The following is a 15,316-nucleotide window of genomic DNA, read 5'->3' as shown; positions in this document are numbered from 1 at the left end:
ACAATGAAGACAAATATTGTGGCAGTACTATTTCTATAGGAAAGAAAAGTAATATCAATCAGCATTTTAGGAAATTCATAGCAGAAGATAAATTGAATTTCCTTTACAAAAACAATTTTAGAAGAATGAATGTTAAGAAATTAAGAACTACCTTGAATGCATGGCAATCATCATTTAAGTTTCATGGGATTTGTTAATAAATCTAAAGCTGTTACCACTGCATCATTTAAATTTGTACACACTCTTGCAATAAACCAAGAAAACATATGAGGACTGTTCAGTAAAAGAAGGCACTCTAAGATATACTATTAATAATTATGTGGACAAAAATAATTTTGAAATTTTCCTCTTTGAAAATTTGTCTAAAATTATGTTAATTTTCCAAACTTTTAAAGTTATGATTGAATTTTAAAGTTACAATTCATCAACAGATACCTGATTCAAAAGTGCTTAGTTTGCACATGTAATCCTCATAGTTTTGAAAACAATTTCTATCCATGCCAGGTCTCTGCAACATAGGATGTTTAAATCACTTTTAGACAAGCTTGATGTTTACTGTAGTGGCTTGATACTGCATTCAAGCCACCAATCTCAAACTTGAACCTCAAGGTAAAGGAAGAAGTATGTTCCAGGCAATTAGATTTGAAAATGCATTTAAATGCAAACTACTCTTACAGATATTCCAAATGGAAAAGAGAACCCAGCCATTTTTTTTCCTTAAGGAAAAAATACAGAATTTATAAGAACATAAAAAAAAACAAAAAAAAAAAAAAACAGAACTTTTAGGATCACTTTGGTGATTTTTGTTCAATATTTTATTTTATTTATTTTTTGTTATTTTATTTTATTATTATTATTATTTTTTTTGCTGGTCCAGCATAAACCACAGGCTTCCTTAATTGCACCATGTGGCCATTGCTAATACTAATACAGTCAACAGCCATTTTCATTTAAAATCTGTTCATGGAAACTGACACACATAAGATATCAGCACAAATAGTAAATATAATATACAAATAATAAAATAAAATAAGACTTTATTTTATTTTGATATACAGGTAACCCTCATATAACACGGTAGTTTGGTTCCTACAAAATCTCGTGTAATGCGAAACCGTGTTATACTGGACTAAGAACCAGTACAAAAAGGGGGGTTACGTTCCAAAAGCTAAAAATAAAAAAAACACCATTTTTTTTATAACCATCGGAAACTTAATTTTGATAGCAGTAATAACTTAATATTTTAACTTTATTTTTATAATAGTAGTAACTTAAATAGTAATAACTGAACAAATGTCTTACCTTACAAACTACGATAATTTTATGCCAAATAATGTACGTTCATTTAATTTTCTTCCTTTTCATCGCTGCCAAGCACAATCTCTTTTGCTGCATCTAGATTTTGTGTACCTTCTGCTCTCTTTAAAAGTCACGAACTGCGCACTTTGAAGTCAATTTTTTATGGTCTCAAACAAGCACAAGGTTCAGTAGCACAGAACCTAACCCAGGGATCTCCCAACAAAATACAGTGGACCCCTGCTTTAAAAATATAAAGCACAAATTTAGCTTTATCACCTTACCAATAATAAAATAAAATGTAACAAAGTTAAATGATGCTTGAAAATCAGAAGAATATTTTCCAGTTAGCAAAATAAAAATAAATTTATGCTTACATATGTACATAATAACTAATTGATATTTCTGTTTACTGACTTTTTTTTTTTTTTTTTTTTTTTGGGTTGCAAAATTTAAAACAGTGAAAATGATAAGCAGTTAATAACAAAGAACATGGCATGCACAAGTTGCAGCAAAAACAAACACGATACGCACAAGTCAGATACAGAGTAACGAGTTTCTGAAAATTTATTTATGTTTTTTATATGACTGAATGAAGGAAGGGGAAACACATTTCACCATAATAACGTGAAAACCCACAAAATTCCAGCTATCAGTACTATAGCAAATGCAAGAAGATCCAGTTTACTGCCCGTTTATAACTGAAAAGATTGGTCTTTTCATTAACAGAAAAGACCAATAAACCAGAAAGTGCAAATTGTTTTATGGTAGTGACCTCCAGAAATATGCCGTGGAAAAATATCACGAAGGCGATATCGACTAGTGAGTCAACAGCAGGGATTCACAAAAAGGAATGGAAACTTAAAATTACATCTAACATAATAGCAGGGTTTTCCCAGCACAAAAGCTCAAAAATACTGTGTTATGTGCGATTTCCAGCAATTCTCAAACCATGTTATATAAGTACTGTGTTGTGCGAGGATTGCCGAAATTTATTAATCATGTTAGAGCGAAACTGTGTTGTAGAAGTACCGTGTTGCCTGTATATATATTTGTTAATAAACTCATAAAATAGAGCCCAATCTTTAAACAAAAGACCCAAGTACTAGTGAATGAAGTAAGTTTATTAGCTTAGTTGAGGCTGTGGATTGCAATGTTTCGATGAAATTTGTTTTCAAACAACAAAAACTAAGAAAGTCCTCATTTTACAGATGTTAATTTGATCGGTAAACTGATATTTTTTATGGATTTCTGTACTCATATAAATAAATTTAATACCAAACTGCTAGGTTTTGGCTAAGCTATTCAGTTAAATATATGATGATATAAATTCTGTAGATGTCAAATTTGAAATAGTTAAATACGATATCAGCAATAACACTTTTACTATCTTCCTATTTAAAAAAAAAAACCACTTACACATTTTTGTGTTTTGAAACACAGATAATCAAAACATAAAAACCTGTAATTTTTAGTGAAGGATTTAAATAAAAAATAAATAAATTTTACGTTTATACTCTGGGATGACCACATGGTCAGAGAAGCTCACAAGATAGGAAGAATATAAGAAACAGCACCATATTTAGCAGATCATGAGCTTGAACTCCAGTCACTCAAAGCACGTATACCCCTGCACCCTCACGCCTGACTACTCAGCTACAGCAGCCTACATGAAGTTCAAGAAAATTTTACAACTTTTTAACACATTCACTGCACTTGATGCATGTAAGCATCAAACAGCACTACACATAATCTACCATTATGCATATAAGCATTCAAAAAGCACCCGAGTACTCTGCCATAATGCATATGGGCCATCCTTCTTAAGCAGTCAATAAATGGGTGCTGTAAAAGTAAAGGCATGTGAAATTAATAGCTGCTCAATTCCATCAGCACCCTGAATGAATTCTGTGCTATTAACAGCAATGCTTGTTTTCTGTTTATAGCTTGGTACAAGTTTTACTGTTTTATTTCTTTTTCTCTTGTGTAACTGTTCACTTTTAGTTATGAATTCCAGGCTTGCACTTTTAAACTGTTAATTACAAATATTTGGAATGTTGAGGATTTTGGAACATTGTTTCTCGACATTCTGAAAATTACAGCACACTAAATGCATTCCCTCAGATATAGGTGGATGTGAATTTGTTAAGTGGTTTGAACCTTTAACAAACTGTTTAAAAAGTTGTAATGTCTTGCAGATGTAATCTGTCTAAGCTGTGAATAGTAAATATCTAAACAAATGCTATCTGCAAGACTCCAAAATAAAGCAAATTTCCTTTCAATATTCTTAAATGTCCATCATAGAAATGTAAAAGATATCCTTAAGAGATCAGCTGTTTCTATTGATGTGACATAGCTAGTTCTCTCTTTAATTTCTAGAAGTCAAATTTGAAATACTTGATCAATCACAATTTCAACAAAAATACTTTTACTACTTTAATTCCTATTTTAAAATGGTGCTTTTGTTTTTGGTTCTGAAACTACAAATAATGTAAACAAAAATCTGTAATTTCTTTTACAGAAGTTTTAAATGAAGTTCAAGAAAATTTTTAAAATATTTTTACAAATTTTAAAACTTTTTAAACAGTTCAAACCTTTGTTAAATTTTCCTGAAATAACCTAAACTTTTTAAACTGGAAATACATGATACCCAAGCATCTACTGGAAAGTATTATTGTATTCTGGTGCCAGAATTCAGCAATTTTGGATCATTACATGGGCAAAGCAGAAACAATCACAAATGCAATATACTGTAATTGTGCTTGTGAATCACTAAAGCCAATAATTTGGAAATGTCAAGGTCTATTAGTCAGAGATGTGCATCTGCTACATTGCAATGTCACCCCTCAACACCACTTGTTATATGCTGGAAATATCTGGTTTGAAGCAATAACTTACTGTCCAAACTCATCAGACTTGGCATCAAGTGATTTTCACATGATTTATGCACCAACATTAAGCCATGATGAAGAGATTGAAGAAATGTACACTGAAATTGAGTCTTCTAGATGAACAGAAAACTCACTAAACTCATTATGGGGGGACTTCAATGCTAAGGTTGGAAAAAGACAAAACAGTGCAGAAAGGGGAACTATAGGAAATTTTGGAATTGGTGAAAGACTTGTGGAATTTGCAGAATCTCAAGGATTGTCAGTAATGAACACTTTTTTTTCAAGAAAAGGGTGAACAGAAAGTGGACATGGAAGAGCCCAAATGGATTAACTAATGAAATCGACTTCATCCTCACTAACAGAAGATATATCATGAATGATGTTACTGTCCTGAACAAGGTAAATGTTGGAAGTGATCAGAGAATGGTAAGATGCACACTTGATATAGATGTAAGAAAAGAAAGGAAAAAACTGACTCAAGTAAATAATACAAAGGTCTTTGAGATAGCAGAAGAGGAGAAAAAGCAGTATATACTGGAACTTAACAAGTCTGAGCTTCTGCAGACTGCTCAAGACCAAGATATCAATGAGGAATATTACAACTTTCTGAAAGTTGTAAAGTCCAAGAAATCTATAGGTAAAAAGAAATCCAAAGAAGAAAAAATTAGTCAAGAAACACTTGTCATGATGAACCAAAGACGACAAATGAAGAGAAAGAAAAACACTAACAAGGAGAAAATTGAGTATACTGAGTTACGCAAAGCCATTAGAAAAAGACTCAGAGAGGATATAAGAAAATTTCACAAAAGAAAAGTAGCATTAAGGGAAAACAAAGGCTTTAAATCAGCAGCCATGAGCAGTAATACAGAAAGACAAATGATACTGAAACTGAAGAATAGTGACAGTGTACTTATAAATAGCAGAGAAGGCATAATTCAAATAGCAGACTACTATAAAGAGTTATACAAGGAGCGAGGAAATGATGCCAGCAGTGGAGAAGATGGATCGCAAATTAGTAACACATACAACATACCTGATATCCTTCCCGATGAGGTAGAACATGCATTGAAGAAAATGAAGAATCAGAAAGCTCTGGGGGAAGATAAAGCTACTGTAGAGTTGTTAAAATTGGGAGGAAGAGACACGACACAAAAACTGGCAAAACTCTTCACAAAATGCATTATAAAAGGTGTGATAAGGAGTGGAATAATGCAATCATAGTTTTGCTGCATAAGAGAGGAGATAAATCAGAAATTGGAAATTATAGACCAATTAGCTTGTTATCCCACATATACAAGTTTTTCACAAGGGTCATTACTAACAGATTAGGAAGAATACTTGATGAGAATCAACCAAAAGAGCAAGCTTGCTTTGGGACAGGATTTTCAACCATGGATCACCTTCACGTAATGTCACAGCTAATGGAGAAAGCAAATGAATATAAAACACCATTATGCCTGACATTTGTGGATTATAAAAAGGCATTTGACTCCATACAGCATAAGGCAATGTTTAGGGCACTGGAAAGACAAGGCATAGATATCCCACATATTATGATTTTAAAGAATATATATGAGAATGCTACCTCCCTCCTTTATACCTCCTGACTAGACAAAGACAGTAGTAAATTTAAAATCAAGAAAGGAGTTCGATAAGGAGACAAAATATCTCCAAAGTTGTTTACTGCTGCCCTTGAGGAAGCTTTCAGAAGATTAGACTGGTCGCAGAAAGGAGTCAAATGTGAATGGAGAGTACCTAAACCATTTATGATTTGCAGATGACATTGTGGTCATAAGCCATGATCCCAAAGAATTAGAGGAAAACCTTAATCAGTTATGCAGTTAGTAAGGATTTTGGACTAAAGATGAATACGGCTAAAACAAAAGTAATGATGAACAAGTATGCCACAGAAAGGTATATAATCATTGAAGGAGCAGTAATTGAAAAGGTGGAGTTATATACTTATCTGTAAGGACCCAACAATTATCATATGCAGCTGTGGCAAAAATGCCCAAAGTAACTATCCCTGAATATAAACACAAGCTCATCATTAAAGCTGGAGAGGACTGCGACAATGCTGACAGTGATGGAGTGAAAAACAAAATCCTTCACACTATCAAACCAAAGCTAGGTAATGTCAAGATCAAAAGTATCTGAAAGATCAGGGACAAAGGAATCATTTTTGAAACAGCCACGAAATCCGACTTAGATAAGATAAAATCCTGCAGGACCGAAGTGGATACTAGTCTTGTCTTCGAGACTCCCCAAGCTTCGGGGTCCATCTTGATAGTATTTGATGTAGAAAGCTTCATCCAGAAAGATGACTTAATTAAAGAAATCTACAACAGGAATCTTTATGAGACTATGGAGAAGGAGGATACTAATAGTGAAATTAAGATCAAATACTCCACTAAAACCAGGGTACGTGATCACCGAAATTGGATCACAGAAGTATCTCCCAGAATCAGAAAACAATTAATTATTCAAAAAAGAGTCTTTCTAGGTTGGTCCTCACATAGCATAAGGGATTTTGTACCAGTCCTGAAATGTTATAACTGTTTAGGATACGGACACATATCAGCCAAATGTCTGCAGCAAAAACCAACATGCGGCCCACTGTGCAGAAGCCGGCCACCTTTACAAAGAATGCCCCAATAAAAATTCACCACCGAAATGTGCCAATTGTAAAGCCATAAACAAACCTAGTGACCACTCTGTGAGAAATGGATCATGCCTTGTTTACAAGAGAGCAGCTGAAATAATACGCAATAACACCAATTATGGAAAGTAGGCCAAATAAATGCACAAAAATCAACTTCAGTGGCATCTCAGCCCCAGCTCCTCATGGATGAATTAAATCTTGATCTTCTCCTTCTACAAGAGCCCTACTGCAGATGTGGCAGGGTCTCTGGTTATACCCTAATGTACAGAAAAATTCAAACTACACAACAGCACTGTCTCGCAGCCATCATTGTCCGCAATCTGGATCTAGTCATCAACAGAATTGATTCCCTATGCTGCCCACATCTGGCTGCGGCAACTGTTGAGGGCAACTTTGGCTGCATCACATTTCTCATGGCATATTTCCAATTTGGCACTGAGATACAGCCACACATTGCTTGTCTTGAACAAGCCCTTGACCTCCTTGGAAATGCAGATGTTATCATAGCTGGTGACTCAAATGCTCGATCAACCCAATGGCATAATGCCACCACTGATAGTAGTAGTAGTAGTAGTGGCACATGATGCAAGAAAGCAAGTGTAGGAGCTTATGCAGCATCAGCCAAAAAAAAAAAAAAAAATCACACCATTCCCTCCAAATGCCTGTCCAGTTCCTCCTTAAATTTATTTAACCTATCAACTTCTACAACGACAGATGGAAGTTTGTTCCAGCAATTAACCACCCGCTGGCTAAAGGCAAATTTCCGCACATCTATTCTACATCTGTCCTTTCTTAATTTGAACTTATGTCCCCGTAGGTTGGTAATCTGAACAAGTGGAAGGATCCCATCAGAATTCAGCGTGCTCAACCCATTCAAGGCCTTATAGACCTCAATCAGATCACCGCGCAGGTGCCTAGTCTCCAGCCACTGCAATTTGCAGAACTTAAGCCTCTCTTGGTAAGAGAATCCCTTCATTCCCCTCACCAATCGTGTTGCTCTTCTCTGTACACGCTCAAGCAAATCTACATCCTTCCTAAAATGAGGCCTCCAGACCTGTACGCAGTACTCAAGGCGTGGCCTGACCATTGCCTTATACAGAGGGACAATCACCTCCTTTTCCCTGCTAGCAAAATTCCTATATATCATTGACAAAACCCCATGACCCGCCCTAGCAGCCTGTCTGCACTGCTCAGAAAACTTCATATCTGACTGCACAATTACTCCCAGGTCTTTTTCATTTTCTACCACCTTAAGTGTAGTACCACACAGTTGGTACGTTTCTCTGGGGTTATTTCTACCCATATGCAGTACTTTGCATTTGTCAAGGTTAAACTTCAGTTGCCACTTCTTAGCCCATCTGCCCAAATTATCTAGATCCTGTTGCAGTAGCACACTGCCATTACTGTCATTAACAACCCTGCCAACCTTTGTGTCATCTGCAAACTTCGACATTAAGCCTGATATACCTTCATCAATATCATTGATAAATACACAAAACAACAGTGGACCCAACACCGAACCCTGTGGGACTCCACTAATAACATTAGTCCACGAAGAGCAGCACCCATTGATTACCACCCTCTGTCTTCTCCCACTTAACCATCCTTTTATCCATTGTAGCAACTTACCCTTAATACCATTCTGCTCCAATTTGTACAGTAGTCTTCCATGCGCAACAGTGTCAAAAGCTTTCCTGAAATCCAAGTATATGATATCAAAATTATTTTTTGCATCCAGTTCCTTTGTGACCACATCATAATAACCAATCAAATTTGTCAGACAAGACTTTCCCTTAACAAACCCATGCTGTGTTTGAGTTATCGCTGCAGTCTTGTCTAGATGATCCTGCAATGCATCTTTAACCAGCGACTCCATTATTTTACCCGGAACAGAAGTTAAACTAACTGGTCTGTAATTACTCGTGTCACCCTTCGATCCACCTTTGTGAATTTGGGACACATTTGCACATCTCCAGTCCGTGGGAACCTCCCCTGAGTCCAAGGATGCTCTCATAATTATGGCTAAGGGTTTGCTTAGTTGCTTTGCCGCCTCCTTTAAAATAACTGGATAGATCCCATCCACCCCAGGTGCCTTTCTTATGTTTAACTTCAACAATTTCTCCTCCACTTTGCTCTCAGTTATTACAAAATCATTAAGCACACTGCTACAATTTGATAACCTTCTTCCATTTTCAAATTGTAATAATTCCTCACGTGTGAATGTAGATGCAAAATACTCATTCAGTTTGTTTGCTATCTGAGCAGGATCATCAACAGTCGAACCATCGATGTCAAGTGGTCCAATCATATTCATCCCCTTCCTTTTAGAGTTTATATAAGTAAAGAAATCCTTGCTGTTTTTCTTAGCATCTTTTGCCAAAGATTTCTCGTAATCCGCCTTCGCCTGCCGAACCTCCTTTGTGACCTGATTACAGACTAGCTTATATCTGCCACAGGCTTCTGCGTCACCTGATAATTTATATGCATCCCATGCAGTTTTCTTCTCTGTCACGAGTCTCATTAGTTCATTTGATAACCATTTAGGCCTAAACCTTGAACGATATTTCTTAATCGGTATATAAAGTCTAGTAGCTTCCACGATTAATTCTTTGAATGCTTCCCACTTAGAATTTACTGTTTGTAACATCGTCAGTTGATCCCACTGTACAGAATTTAAAAACTGTCTGAGACCACTGTACTCCCCTTTACGGAAGCAAAAACCCTTTCCTTTACCCCTGACGGTAGTTACCTCTTTGAGTAAATCCCACTTCAGCACACTGTGATCACTGCCACCTAGTGGTTCCTTTATCTGCAAATTCTTAATACAGGAATGATCACTGCTGATAACCAGATAAAGAGTGTTACTTTCTCTGGTTGCCTCTCGAACATGCTGCTGCAGAAAACAATCATCCAATAACTCCACAAAAGTCTGACTAGTGTGTGAGTGACCAACCCACAAGTTCCAGTCAATATCTGGGAAGTTAAAATCCCCCATTATAAGACATTCTGATTTACTGGCCCACTCTATTTCTCTGTACAATTGTTCATTGTACTCATTCAAGTCATTAGGCCTATAACACACTCCTACTCTTATTTTTCCTTTCGCAGTGCTTATCTCACACCAAACTGACTCAACAGAGCACTGTTCATCTATATTAACTGGGTGCACTTCCTTTGATTTTATGTTTTTCTTAATTAACAGCATAACACCCCCTCCCTTTCTGTCCTGTCTATCCTTTCTGTACACATTGTACTCCCCAAATTCCAGTTCTGCATTCCTTATATCTTTGTGACACCACGTCTCTGCTATCCCAACAATATCCGCCTTTGATGTCTTGACCAACACTTCAAATTCATCAAATTTATTTACTATACTTCTAGCATTGGTATACATGCAAGCATACATGCTCCTATGCCTATTCCCTGTTACCCTAACACATCCCATATACCCAACTATTCCATGATGACTGCCATCCGTCCCTGAAACCCCCAACACCCCTCGCTCCAGGTCGCTTCTTATTCTAATAGAAGTTGTGCAAGAATCACCTTCACCTCTGCCTGCGGTTACTGTTAAACTATTAGTCTTTGTATCCCCCCAAACTAGCAGTTTTCCGACCCACCTAACACTGCCTCGATAGCATCAGCAAATATTCTTGCACCCTTTCTATTTAAGTGTATCCCATCCCTGTAGAAGCAATCTCTCCTGTTAACAAGTACAGTCCAGGCTGAAAAAAATTCTACCCCTTGAGCCTTGCACAATCTTTCCAGGGCCGAATTGATCGACAAGGCTCTCATCATGTACTCCCTCCTATCGTGTCTGGGCAGAATTGCAGACACTTTCAAATTCAACCCTATTTCACGGCTTTTTTTCAACAGTGACCTGTACTTGTTGAGTAATTCCGCCGGTCTCCTACTCTTAATATCATTAGTACCAACGTGTACAACTATATCACCTTTTGTGCCCTTGAAAGATGATATCCGCTCTACAACGTCATCAACCTTTGCCCCTGGCAGACATACCCTGGTCCTGTTCCACCTATCCTTTTTACAAAATATATTCCCCGTCTCCCTGACAATAGAGTCACCAACAATAACTAGTTCCTTTGGGACCAGCGCATTCTGCTTTGGAGATTGCCGCCGTGTTGCCCGATGCCCAGGAGTGAGCTCTGGCGTTGAGGTGGGCAGCTGAGAGCCTGATGGGCCCCTCAATTTAGATCTTTCGAGGGCATCCACCCTGTCCTTCAAACTCTCATATAGGCCCATAACAACGCTGAGTTGTCGCCTGATTTCCTTACACTCCTTACATCGCGCACACACAAAGACATCCCCCATGGCAATATCATGTTCCGTTCCAGAGAGTTCGGCAAACATTTCACAAGTTGCACATTTTTTTAGGCTGTGATGCGTTGGAGAATTGCCCCCCTCAGTTCTCCCCCGATTCACAGCACTCCTGCCACTTTGTGCCCGTTGCTTTGCTGCTCTAGTCTGGGGCATGGTAGTTTAAATTAATAAAATCAATAAATTAAATATCAATAGTATTTGAATAGAAACTATTAAATAGAAACAGTGAAGCGTATTACTATATAATTATGCGTTAGAGCTACCTAGCTACCTCAATTAAAAAATTTGAATTCCCTACCACTATATCCAAAAACAATGGCTACAAAATGGAACGAAATAACGGTTTTACCTATCGTAAGTAAAATCCACAAAAACTCTTTATCTAAATTAAAAATAAAAAATAACCAGCGTAACTATAACTATATGACTACGTATTAAGTACAATATAAAATAACAATCATGTAAATAAAAGGCAAACACTTATCGTTTTTGCGGAGCCTGTAACTGTCAGTTGTAACTTTTAAAGAGATTAAAAGTAGGTCTCCTCTGATGCCAGAGGAGACCTACTAGAGGAATTTATCGCCTCTCGTGTACTTGTAATAGCCAACCTACCTGGACAGCCAACTACGTACAGCTCGGGAAATGGGGAGTCTAATCTGGATATCACACTATTAACCCCCTCTCTTGTCAACAGACTAAGGCACTGACAAGTACACGACACTGCCACCACCAGTGATCATTGGCTAATAACATATAGCATTGAAAATAGTACCTCTTCTCGTTTGATGTATGTTCATGATACCATCAGATTCTCCACTAGAACTGCCAAATGGGATATCTTTGAGAACATTATCCAAGATGCTCTTCACCACCATTCAGCTGAGCGCTTTCGAACCATGAATAGCTACCAGAAAACTAATTTCCTGCAAGACTTACTCCATAAAGCATCATGTGCTTCGATGAAAAAATGTACTCGACATCCAAAATCAGTTCCGTGGTGGTCAGAAGAATTAACAGATCTCCGCTCCTCTCTCCAGCGTGCAAGGAAAGAGTTACAAAGAAAACGAAGAACACACCCACTGCAAACAACAGCATAGTACAAGGAAAGATACAATGCAATCCGGAGAGAATACACAAACACAATTTATCATGCCAAAGTTGCTGGTGTGCCCTGGTGAAGACGGAAGACAATAAAAACCCTTGGGTCCAAAGATATCATAAAGTCTATCCATTCTGAGAATTCCTCGGAGATGCTTTCCTGGGAAGAGACAATGAACAAGAATCTAGATGGAATAATCTACCAAGACAGTCCTGATCATGACACTGAAGTACACAGAAACATCATCACTGAGAATCAGGGATTCTCAGTGATGATGTTTCTGTGTCTTGCCCTCAGCCACAGAAGAGGAGGTTGCATTAGCCATAAATAAAATCAAAAATGGAAAAGCTCCCGGACTGGACCTCATCGTGGGAGAATCCATCAAGCACCCTTGGTCTGTTACACCCGATGTTCTAGTACAACTGTTCAACATGTGTCTTATTGAAGACTCCTTTCCTACATGTAGCAAACACGCCAACCTCAGGCTTTTACCCACAGATCCAAATCGTCCCACTGGTGCAGCCAAAGAATACCATCCAATTGCTCTATTGCCAATATTAGGAAAAGTATTTGAGAGGTTACTTCTCATCCATCTTCAGTCTGTCTATGAAACCAAAGGACTCGCCTCTACACTCCAGTTTGGCTTCAAGCAGGGGTGCTCAACTATTGATGCACTACTGAAAATCACTTAGCTGGCAGATCCCTGACACCGTCTGGTGGCCAGGGATCTTGCAGCGAGCCAGAATATCTGGCTGCTCCCTCAACAACTTCAAATGTCTTACAGATTATTTCTATAACAGAAAAGTTTCCATGAAAACAAAATTTCATAGTATCACCCACCAACTCACCAGAGGCTGCCCGTAGGGCTCTGCTCTGGGGCCAGCTGTTTGGAATATGATTCTGGATGAATGGCTTCTGCAGGACTTCCCCCACGCCACACAGCTGTCATATGCGGATGACCTGATTATCGTTGTTGAGGGCCCTACTCGTGCAGCTATTGAGATCAGAGCCAACACAGTCTTAAATGGCCTGTCGGTTTGGGCTGAAGAGAATAAGCTGGAAATCTCTACAGATAAAAGCAGAACCCTGCTTCTCAAAGGCCGTCTTGACATCAACAGATCACCAACCATTCGTTACAAAGGACATGCACTCAAGAATCAACGTTCATCCAAATATTTAGGCGTCACCCTAGATGATCACAGAACTTTCATGCCACATCTAAAGTCCATGAAAGAGAAGGCCAAAAATTATATCAATATGCTTGATCACTTCACCCGCAAAGACTGGGGTCTTAAGGGATCTGCACTCCACCTTCTTTATTCAGCTGTTTTTGTACCGTTCGTAACATATGGCGCTGCTGTATGGTTCCATTATTTGTCCATCATCAGCACTAGGAACGTTATTCTGCAGATACAATGGTTGATGCTATTAAAAATGACTCTGGCTTGTAGAACGACCTCAACAGCAGCACTACAAGTATTAACAGGTTGTATCCCCCTTGACCTCCAAGTGGCCTTCACAGCACTTTCACATGCCATCAGAAAGAACAAAGAAATTAATTCCTGGGGATAAAAACTATTGTTGATGCAGATCCAAAACAAGAACTCCGGCGTACTTGGCAGGAACTTGTTTCCCTCTGGCAAATCCGTGGGATGATTCCACCAAAGGCAGTACTACCAAGTTATTTCTACCTAGTGTCTCCTACCTCAACAAACAAAGACTTGGCTGGTTCTTCCCTAATTTACACGCTACCTTTCTTCTGACAGGACATGGGTCATTCAAAAAGCGACTTCAGGACTTTGGGCTTGTAAATGATGCCCATTGTGTTTGTGGAGAACTGGAGGACTGGCACCACGTAATGCACTCGTGTAACATCTACCTGGACCTACGTAATCAAAATTTATTGGATGTAAATTTAACCACACTCAGCCCGGAAAGCAACCTGTTAAAATCAAAAGAAACGTTTTTAGCTTTTAGTAGGTATGCCTCAGCAGTCTTCAAAAGGTGCTGGTATTATCTCTCCACATCTGATCCCACAACATAGACATCCACACCAGACGTTCCTGAAACCGCTATGATCTCTCCTCATATATGCTCTTCTCTCATCACCGGCCACTTTCAAAATTGAATGAACACCTAACTGGACATCTGCATTGGAATGACAGCACTGAACTGATATATATCAAACTCAGACACTTCCCGTTGCACCTACCCAACTTTGCAGAATGCCCTTGTTCTGCAAGCTGTCTTCCTTTCCCTGGCCTTCGGTGGGCTCCCAGACCAGAGGTGATTCGGTGGGCTCCCAGACCAGAGGAGTCAAAGTAGGCAAAAGGAGGAGGAGGCGGGAGGATGTTTTCTTTAGGCAAAAGTAGGCAAAAGTAGGAGGAGGCGGGTGGAGTCAAAGTAGGCAAAAGGAGGAGGAGGCAAGAGGATGTCTGCATTCCATCACAGAGTACATACAGCACAGATGTGGGAAACCACAGGTGGCATCTAACCCTAAATACTATGCCACTTATCTGGGACAAGTCATTAGCTGTAATAATGATAAATGGCTGGAAGTCAAGAGAACAATAAATTTTGGATGAATAGCATTCAGGAAATATAGTCACTGAAGAGCAATATCCCAGTTTGTCTGAAATGTAAAATAATGAACCAATGTATACTCCCCACCATGACTTATGGAAGTGAAACTTCTCTTCCATTCTTACCAAAAGAATGGAAGAGAAGATGAGAAATACACAGCGAAGAATGGAATGAATTATATTGGGAATCAGACTGTTAGATAAGAAGAGAAACACATGGATTAGGCAGCAAACTCAAGTAAAGGACATTCTTATCAAAACTAAAAGAACTAAAATGGTCTTGGGAAGGACACGGCTCGAAGACATGATGACAGATGGACTAAGAAAATAACAGAATGGTATCCAAGAGGAGCTAGAAGAAAACCTGGAAGACAAAGGCGGAGATGGATAGATGAAATTCATGAGTTTGTGGGTAGTAAATGGATGGCCAGTGCTCAAAACAGAA

General features: G+C 38.3%; 1 protein-coding gene across 3 annotated transcripts in view; it reads right to left on the bottom strand.

The window, feature by feature from the left end:
• Positions 1–15,316, bottom strand: part of GCC88 (GRIP and coiled-coil domain containing 88 kDa) — a 139,835-nt gene that overhangs the window by 109,351 nt on the left and 15,168 nt on the right. The window lies entirely within an intron of this gene.

The sequence above is a fragment of the Mastigoproctus giganteus genome, chromosome 6, assembly GCF_048544385.1.
Source record: "Mastigoproctus giganteus isolate SK-2022 chromosome 6, ASM4854438v1, whole genome shotgun sequence".
NCBI classification, from domain to species: domain Eukaryota; kingdom Metazoa; phylum Arthropoda; class Arachnida; order Uropygi; family Thelyphonidae; genus Mastigoproctus; species Mastigoproctus giganteus.
This window is presented reverse-complemented; position numbering and strand designations above follow the sequence as displayed.